The sequence below is a fragment of the Zeus faber genome (genome assembly GCF_960531495.2).
Source record: "Zeus faber genome assembly, chromosome: 5".
Lineage (NCBI taxonomy): Eukaryota > Metazoa > Chordata > Actinopteri > Zeiformes > Zeidae > Zeus > Zeus faber.
The window spans coordinates 2,513,476-2,527,073 of NC_137192.1; positions in this window are offsets into that span (position 1 = coordinate 2,513,476).

The window sequence follows — 13,598 nt, forward strand, 5'->3', positions numbered from 1 at the left end:
TAACTCTAAAAGACATGTCTAGCAGCCTCCTAGCCCCACTAGGGGCCGTTTGTCTCTTTTATCATGGACAGGTCGCCTGGCGCTAACCCCTTCCTGGTCCCCTCTGCCACTCCTTCCTCCTGCACCGTCCCACACCTGAGGTCCATCACTCATCAAAGCCTGCAGTATTTATTCCCTAGCCTATCATCCACTCATCGCCAGATCGTCTGCTAATCTAACTCAGTTTGTACCTCTTGTGGCTCCATCTAGAGTTCTGAGAATTTGTGTATGCAGTCACCGTGCTAACCTGCATTTCTCTCTTCCAAGTCTGTGCCTGGCATCCTTTCCACCCGTCCGGAACCTGGATTCTTCCTTCCTTGTCCAAGCCGTCCCTGCCCTATCTGGGCTCATCCCGTCGAATGGTCCCGCCTGATCCAACCCGACCGTTTCTCACCCTTCGTCACGCCAGTGTCTCTCAATAAAACTCCATTGTTAAACCCCATCTGCCAGCTCTCTCTGTGTCGTGTCTCTGAGTCCCCTCTAGACCTGGTATTAACATTGAAGGAAGCGAGACTGGATAATTATTTTTATTTGTTGTTCGAAGTTAAGGTCAGAGTCAAATAGTACTCCCAAGTTTCCGACAACAGACTTGACATTTGCGGACAAGGCCACTCTAAATTTCGCTGGTAGAATTTGAAGGAGTGAACAATATGATCTCTGATTTTGAATTATTGAGCTGAAGAAAATTCTGTGCCATCCAACAGTTGATATAATTGAGACCATCTACAACAGCAGTGAGGCTGTTTGAGTCGCCAGGTCTCAGAGGAAGGTATATCTGTGTGTCATCTGTGTTACAATGAAAAGAGACATTGTCTTTGGATAATTTGGCCAACAGGAAGCACATAGATTGAAAATAAAATTGGACCTAAAATAGCCTAAACCTTGCGGTACACCACGGGTAATGAATGAGTTGTAGAGGATGAGTAGTTACCTATGTTGACGGTTCTTTCGAAAATGTAGGAATAAACACACCAAGTGCAGTGTCCTTGATGTCAACCCAGGTGTTAAGATGGTCAATTAAAAATTGCGTGATCTACAGTGTCAAAGACTGCACAGATCTAAAAAAAATTAAGATTGCACTTTCCCCCCTGTCAGCTGCTAAAAGGAAATCATCGTTGGTTTCTTTGAGGAGGGCAATTTCACTACTATGTAAAGCTCTAAAACGAGACTGGAATTCCTTAAAAATGTTATTATGACATAAAAGATGGGTAGAAATGGAAGTTTAGAAATGGGCCTAAATTTTTTGCGCACAGAGGAATCAATGTTAGGTTTCTTTAAAACACAATGGACCACAGCATGTTTAGTAACAGAAAATTCTCCACCTCTTTAAGAAATGTCGTGGGAATAATATCAAGTCTGCACATGGTTGATTTCATGTGGGATAGAGATTCAAATAAAAATGATAGTGACACAGGTTTTAAAATTGCTAAAATAACTGACTAGCATGACTTGATCAGGGGGAGTAATTTGCTGTCTTTTATTCTCAGCTTTATTTCCCCAAAAAAATAAAAACTCCTCATACATCTCTGGTGAGGCCTGAGTAAGATGGCAGGGGGAGGGGGTGATGACAGAGTCTATTATCTTTTATAAAATTCTGGGGTTCAAATTTTTTGCAACAATCAGGTTAGAGAATAAAGTTGCTCTTGCTTCTTTAACTGCCCTTTGATAATTGCGCATAGCATCTTTCCAGATCTCATAAATTACATGTAAACCGCTCTTCTTTCATTTCCATTCCTTTCTCCTACACTCTCTCTTTAGTTCCTGGGTGGATTCATTTAGCCATGCCTGCGATGTTTTATTTTACTTTTTGTCTTTGTATGGGGTGACAGAGTCCAGGACAGTCAGACATATGTCATTAAAATGGTAGACAAGCTCCTCCGTGTTAAAATATGGATAAGAAAACTCAGAAAACTCGCTGACATAGTGTTTAAAACCCAGCGGCGAACAGGATTGTTTTGAGTAATTGTAAATTGGGACAAGACCACACTGAATAAAACCACTTTGTGATTGGACACACAGATATCCTTTGTCTCTATGTTGTCAGGGCTGAGACCACTGCATAGTACTAAGTCAAGGATGTGGCCTTTAGAATTAGGTACTGCTTGAGTGAGGTTAAAAGAGTCACGAACCTCCATGAAAGTAGCATATAGATAACAGCAACCCCCTCATCCCCTGCCTGAGAGCTTGGGTTGGTGGATAAATGTAAAATCAGAGGGGGTTGCTTCAATATGAGCCCTGCAGTCTCCCTGACTAACCAAGTGTAGCCCACCTATCACTATTTTAGTCAGGGAGGGGCCCTGAGTTCTTTCATTCAGTTAACTTAATTTGCAATAAAGAACTGAAGGTAATGTTGTCCTGTTTTTCTGTTACCTTAAAACCCCTTAATTTACCTACCTGTAATGAACTGCAATATCACTATTATTAGATTATGTTTATTTAATCCTAGTACCAAATCAACAAACTGTTATCAACATTTGAGTAATTAGCATACTGCAATGAGATAAATGTATCACTTATTCACCAAAGAATAACTAATATTTATCTCTTATGCTGAAATACCTCAAGCAAACGGAATTACCAAACATCACACTGTATTCACTTTTTAGAAATAATAAATTCCTCCATAAATACTTATGAAAAAGTGAATGTGAAGGTGTGTTCTGGCTCAGGGCCAGGGAATGAGGAAGAGGAGGAAGGAGGAGGCGAAACAGCGCCAGTTGGCGTGTTTATTAGCAGTCCTTTTTAAATCATGGTGGCTCGTGGGCCGAAAAGGAAACTCAGGGCTTGCAGGCCAATATATATAAATAGTGGATGGTGGATCCGTGGATCCCCGCTTCCTTGATCTCCTGCTGTCCGTGTCCGAGCTCTGTCTCTCAGGCGGACTCGCCATACTGCGGACACACACACACAATTATCACTTCCTGTGTTTGGGATCAGGCGAATCAGCGGAGCCGCCTGTCTGCAGTGGCGGCTTGGCCCCCGCCCCCTTGGTCCACCACAGCGAATAAACACAATAAAATACAATTCAGCATCCTTTAAATTTGACCTTTTCTTTCTCTTAAATAACTTAGAAGTTACCTCAATAATTCCCTTCAACAGAAAAAGTATAATCTAACGAAAATTCAGGTTACCTCTAATTCAAGTTCACACCAAACTCAGTGGGCTCACACTCACTCAACACACACACACACACACACACAAGCCGGCATATCAAATTGAGGAGAAGTCCCTCGTTGCAGGCCTGATTTAATGCTTGTGAGCGAAGAGGGGCCCAAACTATTTGGCCACTTCACTCCGGAGAGTAACAAAATAAAAGTGTGGTATCATGATTAGGAGTTTTGAGTCGAGTGTGCAATGTTTGCCAGTCGGTCAGTCTCCAGTGCAGAACAAGATGGCAAACAGGGGTCCGAAGATAGCGTGGTCCGTCTCGCATAACGTCAACCACAGGAAGTCTGAGCTTTCACGAAATAGCTCATAACACTGTCTGATGAATCTTCATGGTTTCCACGTCAAAAACGAGGAACTTAAGCCATAGTGTAAGCTGGGTTTGCTTTGTAGTGCCTAGGGGTCCATTCACTTTGCTTTTGAAAGCTAACATACACACATGAAGCTGATACACGTGTGAACAACTATCGCAAACCTTGATTAGAAATATATCCAGCTCATCGCAGAAACATGTAGAATGAATGTCCGGGTGAAAACTGTTGAGTAGATAATCTTAGACACAAACTACATATTTTGTATCCACAAACTTCAAGTACCACTTCACGTCAGTCTTGGTCAGTCAAGCCACCGAAACTTAACACACCTGTTCTTCTTTTTTCACACCTTTCATTTCATTAACCTCGACTAATGAATGGCCAGTATTACTCGTATTCTCGAATACCAGTTCAACTTACTTCTCTGAACTTAAAAAAAAAAAAAAAGTGCTCGGCCACTTCAGGTTCCAGATGAGGAGAAGGCTGGCGGTGGCGGAGGAGAGCATGTCTAGAGACTGGACATGTTTCAGTTTCTCGTCTTTGCAGCCGAGCGCCACGGTTTGGATCAGACTCGCCCTTTTTCCAAATTTTTTTTTTTTTGCTTCCCGAAAACAAATAATATTTAAAATATTTGTGTGAAATAAATACTTCGTACAAATGCATACATATTGCATGAGTGAAAGCAGGTTTACTGGGTAAATTGTAAAAACATATGCAAGAATGTACCCAGTAAGAAGATGTACCATGACACTAGAGGAAAACTAGAGGAACCACCACATTTACCCTCTAGAAGCGATCAAAGGTACATGGTCAAGCCTAGGTAGCTGCAACACAAATGTGACCCACCGCATACTTTAACAATTTTTTTTCCAATAATATAAAAGTGTAGGACTTCCGGCTGAGCATGAAGAGGGTTTATTTGTCAGAAAAGCGGCTCCCGCACATTTTTCTTTTACTTCAATACATGGGGTGAGTAACAGCAATTTATAACTACACATTTGGAACATACGGACAGAGACAACACTGTACACAATATGGCAGGAAAGTGAGGAAACGTTGAGTAAAACTGTTGTTAGCCAACCAGCTAGCACTACCAACCTATCCAGTGACTCTGGTCAGCTCTACTCAGCGATATGACTGCTACGGTAACTTCTCTGCTAAACTCAGCTCGAGAAGACAAACATGAAAACCTACTATCTCAATACAGTGACAGGATAGCAGAGCTGGCGGGTACGTGCACCAAACTTCAATCTGAGAATGTTTTTGCTAGCTGACAAAGTGGATGACTTGGAGAACTGTTCACACCGAGGCAATTGAGAGTGATCGGCATTCCTGAAAACACGAAAGACTTGGACCCAGTTAAGTTCATGACAGAGTTGTTTGTGGATGTTTTTGGAGACTATTTTTTCCTTGCAGCATTCATACTGGCACACGCGCACAGGCTGGGGAGATCAAACACTGCCGGGTGAAACAACACCAGAGCCATCATGCTTTTCCACAATTACCAGGAGAAATAATGTGTTTTATTTCTACGTGCTTGTCAACCAAACAACCTATTTTAGATTACATTACTTGAAATATTTGAAGTATTCTTTATTATGATATTATAATAATTATAATCTAATTCAGATTTTCTATTTGACTCTATCTTAAAGTTTAACTGGATTTTTATACTCTGTATACTTAACCAGACACGGGGAAAGTGAAAGTGAAAGTGATAGCGAAAGTGCAGAACACCTACCAACACCGTAGAAGGCGGTAGAGCACAATCTTAGTACCAGGTGGGCAGTTTGAGCAAACCCACTCGGGCTACCCTGTTCCTGAGTTTGCTTTGCCAAAATACATTGTTGTTGTTTTTTTGTTTTTTTTTGTCTCATGATTAGACTTACAGTAATAAGGTTTAATTTTATTACATTCCTATAGCAGCCTATGTTGATTAACCCTCGTTCCTAATTTCATAATACATGTTCTTTTGTTTTGTGATGTCAGCATGCGAGGCATACAACACGGAGAATTTGTATGCTATTGCATCTAGGACAGAGTTAGACTGCAAGCAGAGTTCAACTTCTCAACCTGCAATGCAACTCTTTATTAATTCTTAAATAATCAAGAACTGCTGCAATAACTCTGTCCTGTGGAAGACCTATAGACTGACAAAAGCACAGTTTTTTGCTATACAAAGCGGCGACCAATCCCCCTCTTTGGGGAACTATTTTACCATGTTTGGGTCTATAAACAACTAATCACTACTCCAAGGGAGGGAGAATCACCACGGGTGAGACAAAAAAACATAAAACCATTTACATTTACATTTACATTTACATTTAGTCATTTAGCAGACGCTTTCATCCAAAGCGACTTACAAGGGAGAATAACATTCAGCTACATTGCGACAGAGATTAGTGTAACAACAACATTCGTGTAACAATAAATACTGCAAGGTTTACACGGTAAACACGAGTTAATCAGGTCCAGGAAAACTGGAAAAGTAATTGGGCACGTGGCCTCTTCCAGTCATAGTTATGGCAGTAAATGAGGGAGGAAGGGAGAGGAATGCAACCAGGAAGTTGCTGGGGTGCGTTCAAAGCAATTGTTGGTGGTGTGTGCGTGTGTGTGTGTGTGTGTGTGTGTGTGTGATGGGACTGCCTGTATGTGTGTGTGCAGGCACGGGTGCCAGGCATGGACCGCAGACCCCGCGCCTACACCCCTCACAAACTGCCCACTCCACAGGCGATCCAGCGGGACCCCCATGCCAACCCACAGCCCGCACAAGGGCAAGGCCCGCCCCACCGCAGCCAACCAGATGCCCCTCCCGGCCGCAGGCCCCCAGCACTCAGCCGAGGCCCCTCACCCGCCGCAGAGAAGCCGTGCAGTGGTAGAGCAAGGGCCAACAGCCGCACCCTGCACCCCAACCCACACCAACAACAGCAAGCAGCCCCCCAGGGGCCCAGGAAGGCACCCGGCGGCGCTCTCCGCAGCCCCGCCAGCTCGCAGCACACCTGTTGCTAGTTTAATTCTCGGTTTCTTGTATTTCCAATTAAATGTATTTATTATTGAGTCTAGAGTATTAAACAAATGTAATGTTGGTTGCACTGGGGTCATTGAAAATATATAGTTTATTTTTGGTAGTATATTTATTTTCACTGCCGCTATCCTACCAATTAGTGAGAAGGGTAGGTTATTCCATTGAATGAGGTCTTCTTCAATGTATATGAGCAATGGAGTAAAGTTAAGGGTAAACAAATCTGACAGATTGGTGGAGATATCAATACTAAGGTATCTAATGTTGCCCATTGTGATGGTTTAGGGAAGTTTCTGGGTTTAAGCATTCCAGTCCTCCTCACTGAGTGGTAAGACCATGGTTTTAGTCCATTTTATTGAATAGTCTGAGATAGCTGAGTATTTAGATATAAAATTGAACACTTCCGGTAGGGATGATATTGGGTTCCATGAGTACAACATAATATCGTCTGCATACAAACTGATTTTGTGAACAAAGTTTCCTGTTTGTATGCTAACGATATTACTGTTTTGACGGATGGCAGCCGCAAGGGGTTCAATGAAGATGGCGAATAGTAAAGGGGAGAGCAGACATCCTTGTCTTGTGCCGCATTGTAGAGTGAAACACTGTGAAGTGTAACCATTGGTAATGACAGAAGCAGATGGAGAGTTGGACAGGATTCTGATCCATTGAATGAGTGACTCTCCAAAGCCAAATGTGTTGAGGGTTGAAAAGAGATATGTCCAATGAACTCTGTCAGGTTATTTTTCACCATCTAAGAGGCAATAACAGGATTTAAGTTGTTCCTTTGAGATATGCTGATCAGACAGAATAAACAGCATTGCAGTTTCTGGATGAGTGTTGTGGCGGTTTGCACCTATAAGGCAGCAGTCCCCTACCTCACATGGAACGCCACTATGCGGAAGTAGGGGTGTTCAAATGGTCGTGTAGCGCAAGCTCCAGCAGAACAAATACAACTGGAAGACGATCCGTCTGGAGACTCCGCCGATCGTCCTCCAATCTCTGGCAGCACGTTTCAGCCTGCTGGAAGAGTCCATCATCCATCCTTCACCATCCACCTAACTCCCTTCATCCATCGCACGGGCCATTCACTCCCGGAGCAATTGCCCCGGGGACAGATCGCCTTGTCCCCACCGGAGTTAAGGGGGTAAGACCGGTTCTGTGCCTGTGGCTGCCTCTTGTGCCTGCACCTGGGGGTTGATTGTATGTGTGCGCCCCTGGGGTGCAGGGTCTCCTCGTGCTCCCTGGGACTGGGTTATGCTCCTCGGGGCCGGATTTGGGTGTTGCTCAACGGCCCTCTGGCTTCGCTGGGGGCCTGGGGGCCTTCTGTGGCCACAGAGCGGGGTGCTCGGGGCTTTCCTACAGCCATGGGGTGTCTACGCTCGGGGGGCTTCGGGGCCCTTTCCGCTGCTTGGAGGCACCACGACATAATACCGACCCTCTTAACCAGAACCAACTGGGAGAAGTCATGTACACCCACCGGTAGACACCTTACACACACACACACACACACACACACACAAACACACACACACACACACACACACACAAACACACACACACACACACACACACACACACACACACACACACACTGGCGGTTCCATCACACACACTAATGCGCAATCCACCACACCTGCTTTGTGCACCCCAGCACCCTTCTGGTTGCATTCCTCTCCTTTTCTCCCCCATTTACTGCCATAACTTTGACTGGAAGAGGCCATGGGACCAGTTGTAGTTCCAGTTTTCCTGGACCTAATTAACTGTTTTTCAATACATGTTGTCATCCAATGTTTATGTTTTTGTGTAAATGTTGTTTGTTTCTATGTTTATTTGTCTCACCGGTGGTGATTCTCCCCCTCTTGGAGTAGTGATCAGTTGTTTATAGACCCAAACATGATAAATAGTTCTCCAAAGAGGCGGCTTAGTGATGGTTCTCTATAACTAAAAACTGTGCTCTTGTCATCTTACAAGTCATCTTCAAGAGTTGCATTGCAGGTTGAGGACTTGAATTCCACTTGCAGACTAACTCTGTCCTAAATGCAATGGCAAAGAAATACTTTTTCGTTGTATGCTCAGCATGCTGACAGCACAGGTAAAAAAAAAAAAAAAAGAGTTAGTGGTTGATGTGGTAGCCTGCGCTGTGGAAAGTTTAGGGAGGTCGATATCATCAAGGAATGAATTAATGTTTGATATATTTGATTCATTATCTGAGTGATATAGCTTGTTATGAAAGTCTCTAAAAATGTTATTGATGTCTTGCATGTTATCCTACCCTGTGGATCTTTGATGGCTGTGAAGTGTTTTTTCTCTATCGCGTTTCAATTAATTGGCAAGAAATTTACCTGAATTTACATTGAATTCAAAATAATTTACTATTGTTCATTAAATGAGAAATTGTGTCTTTTAATAGATGATATTATCAAGTTGAGACGAAATTGTCCGGCTCTCATTTCAGATTTCCTCAGTGGGTGAGTGGGCTTATTGGGAGTGCAAGTCCTACCCCCATAAAATCACGTGTTCTGGAAATAAGATTTAATTTACTTTAGTTTCCCTACAATATTACATAAATCACCATAGCGATATGTTTATTGATGTTTATTAATTTTTATCCCCTGTAGTCAGTTAGGGGGGGCCACACTTTCTGTGTTTAATTGAACCTACTGTTCCAAAGTAGGCAATGCTTGTTGAGATGCACCGGCAGGTTTACCAGTAAATACCAGCTCTCTGTGTTTGGGAAAGAGAGTCTCGGATGGGATTGTTTTTGTTTTTGGGACTGTCCTGACTACATTTTCATTTTGGTTTTTTGTGTGGGGTCTATGTTTTGTGGGGGTTGGGGTGTGTACGTGTTTAATCTCTGGCCCGTATGTTTTTGCATTTGAAGAGTTAAAAAAAATACACTTAAAAGAAGATTGGTTCTGGGACTGCCACATTGTCAGCCCACTCAGTCTTCTATCTATACCAAGACCTCTATGCCCATCTGTTCCCACACTAGAAAGATTATTAGATTTATATCATATCATGTTAAGTCTTTGAGTGGTTCACAAAGATCCCCCGTATTCTAACCTCTCTTTTAGAAGCCAATTTGGCATTTCAAATTCCACTTGGCCTCTATCTTTATTACATTTCACTGCATATATGTATGGAAGTATGTATATGTATGTGACAAATAAAAAATCTTGAATCTTGAATCTTAGGACCTATTAACAACAACCACCTTTTTGATTCAAGATTCAAGATTCAAGATTCAAGATTTTCACATACATATACATACTTTCATACATATATGCAGTGAAATGTAATGCAACGCACCCGGTGATAGCACACAATATGTCCTAGGAAAAAAAATAAAAATAAAAGTAGAAAATTTCTTTCTAATAGACCGACTAACTGACTCCTAAAACGTAATACAGTAAGTTGAATACTTATAGAATAAGATAAAAATATATAGAATAAAACACAATAAAAATAAATTGAAATAAAATGGAATAGATAGAAGGAATATGCCTATGTATATACAGATATGTGCATTGCAAATTAGATTCTGCTTTCGCATGCTGAGGTAGACAGAATATCGACTGCTTCAAAGACTTGCATAATGGTGACACTTTCTACGATTTCAACTCTTGATGTCTTAAATTTGATTTACCGTACTCAAATTGATTTCATTATTAACAGGTCCACTACCTAATATGTACTCTATTTGATACATTCCTCAGGCCCTCTCCTCACTCATTATGGGAGAGGGGGCCAAAGTCAGAAGGGACTCATCTCTCAAATTTACGAAAAACACTATGTCTTTAAATAAAGACAATGTCTCTAATATGAGTTCAAAATGGGAGGAGGAACTGGAGGTGGAGCTTGCAGAAAACTGGTGGGTAAGAGCATTGAGCAGAATAAATTCTTCCTCACAGAGTTCATTTTAGTAAGGCAAGACTATCTGAAATCTACCCTGACTCTGATCCTAATTGCAGTCGCTGCAGGGGTTCACAGGCTGATCTCTCACACTTGTTTTGGTCCTGCCCAAGGCTTAGATCTTACTAGTCCTCACTATTTTATGCATTCTCAAAAATCACAAACACAACAATACAGCCTAATCCCTTGCCAACCATTTTTGGAGTGCCAGCTGAACCCCTTACCTGTTGTTCAAACAAGACAGAAATGATTGCTATATCTATACTTCTAGCCAGGCAAAGGGTACTTCTAGCCTGGAAATCCCCTACACCTCCCCCATTCTCTACCTGGCTAACAGATTTGATCTCATTTATAACATTTGAAAAGATCATGTTTACACTGAGAGTGAGAAATTATTTAAAAAGTGGCAGCCTTTTGTTTCCTATTTTAATAGTTGACCTGTCCTCCCTCTGAACTGAACACACATTTTAAGATCGTTCAATGTATCTTCACATGTGTGTTTGGTTTGAATGGCCTCAGAAACCAATCAAAGACATTTGTTTAGCTTATAACTGCTAAAAATGCACCAAACATCATAACTTGGACCAGAGAATGTTCTGTTTTATTATAATTGATTTACTTTGGTTATTAAATTTTCTTTTGAATTGTATTGTAACCAATTCTGAATATATTGCCGTACATGATCATTTGCGTTTTTGTATTAACATTATCTTTGTATTTAGGTTGTGTTTTATAAAAAATATTGGAAAATGCATTATTCAAGTTCATCCTTTAATTTAAAGTTTAAGTTGTTTTTTTTCATTCTAAGTTCATGCTCACAATATTAGCATGCCCCCTCTATCGTTCTGTAACTTTTAAACATTCCCATTCCCTGCCTTTATTGTATAATAGCAAGGATGTTTTTCGGAAATTGGCCCATTTCAGATCGCACACATGAGAACAGCCAACAACAATTCTCAGAATGCAAATGGCTGGGAACACCTGCCATTTGGAATTGGGACCTTGGTTCCTGGGACTTCTAACTTGTCTTGTGCTTGGCCATCGTAATTGGAAATTTATGTTTTCTGGGACCACTCTGCACTGCTGCCTCCCACTACCAGTTCTGCAATATGATCGAGAGCTTCTGCCATCCTCTTCTCCTAATTGATAACACAGAGATGATGTTTTCACGGAGAAATCTGTTGCTTCTGGTGTTTATTTGTTGTTGTTTCTATAAACATTGATTACGGAAGTGACATTAGCTCTTTTTCTTTGTGTCCTCTGAGGCGGCATCAGCAGTACCAGCTTAACAGGTTTTTTTTGTCACACAAAGAAGATGCGTTGCATTGATTCACGAGTAGATACAATTTATAATCTTATCTTATCAAAATGGTTTCACATTCTGTCTTCACATCACTCTGAATATCGAAGGATGATCTTGATCTAAACTCCTGCACATAACTCAACCTAATAAACTCTCTAGGCAATAGTAGACTTTCTTCTAAATTAAGAAAGTAGAAATCCAACACAAATAAATACATTTGTTAAACCACACAGTTTATACAGTTACCTTGAAGTAAAGTACACTAGTTTATTCATGAACAAAATATAGTTTTGCAAACATTCTTACAGAAACTCAAAATAAATGTTTCAGAAAGAAGTCATGAACTCACTCTCTTGAATCTTGCATCTTGAATCATTCTAGTGTGCAGCCTGCATGTTAAGACACACACCCCTGGAACTCAACATGGCATTCTATCTCCCCTCTAAATTTGGCAGAAACATACAGTACAAACAAACACATTTGTATTTCATCAACATTTGAAGGGATACTGTCATGGTCCAACAAAGGTCCAGACTTGGGGCCAGTAAAAATCTGGATCTCTGCACGATGTTTCTATCTTATTCTGGCTTCAAAAACACAGAAGAACAAACAGTGAACCAGACAGTATGATATAAATTTTTTTATTTCTATATCAGAGAGCCAAATACACCAATAAACTTTGAGTTGACATCGCGAACCCAACTGATCTTATCTCTCTTTGTTCTCCGCTTTATAGTCACGGAGAAGCTTGCTCATTTATATGTCCTTCCTCCTTCAGAGTCATGAATTACTCGAAATCCCGTTTGAGCCAATCGCAGCTCATAGTCTCGTCATCTTGCGTTCTGATGTCACTTTCCAGACAGCCAATCACAGCCTTTTTAGCTGTACAATCTCCCTTTCCATGGAAATTCTCAACTCGACCCCTGTAATTTTCTAGCCAGCTGTTCCTTTCTCAGGAAAGAGCTGACTCTATGATTCTTAGCCTTGCCATAGGTGGGCATGCGTCCTTGAAACCTCCAGCTGCATGTTTGTGTAAGGTTTTGGCTTCCTCTGTTGGTTGCATGAAGTACAAGACTTTGGCTCCCTCTGCTGGTGTTAATGATGTACATTTTTTTGATACATTGATCTTGAGTATCGGTTGTTGTAGTGTAACATGTAATAGGTTATTTTCATGTAGGGTTACAACATCCACCCCTTTATGACTTCCTTAGTCACATTCTAACAGAATAACAAGGATAAATGAAAGACTTTAAGTGGTAACACTGGTTATGCTATGGTATATGGGTATGGTAAACATGAGCATGCAGGGGCTACGACTGAGGCGTGACACCCAGTCGTCCTGGTCGGTGATGATGTGGGGAGTCCACATGGACTGAAGTTGTAGAGGTGAGGGGAGTTGGCCATGCGTGGTATGCGGTGGTGTCCTCGGAGCAGTAGGGCATCATGGTGATGGTCGAGGTGGTGGGGTGGTCTCGGTCTGGAGCTGGTGTGGTGGAGGTGGTTGGTGTTGGGAGTGCGTGGCTTGGTGCTGCTGTTGGGATCCCAGGCGGTGGACCAGTTGTAGCTGTCTGCCATGATTAATGGTCAAGTGGGGCAGGTAGGGCTGCTTTGACCTGGGCACATATACTTAAACACTTGGGTGAGAGGCACACATTGTGACAACATTGTTTCGTCTAGGTCCACAATTGTAAAAGTGGGGTGCCTGGAATAATTCTGTGATTCCCAAACAGATATGTTGAATAGCCAACCACAGCCTCAGCACCTAAAGTAAATTCACCCTAGTGTAACAACAGAATTATATTATCACAATGTCTAATATGTAGCAGATAATTTTCATAGA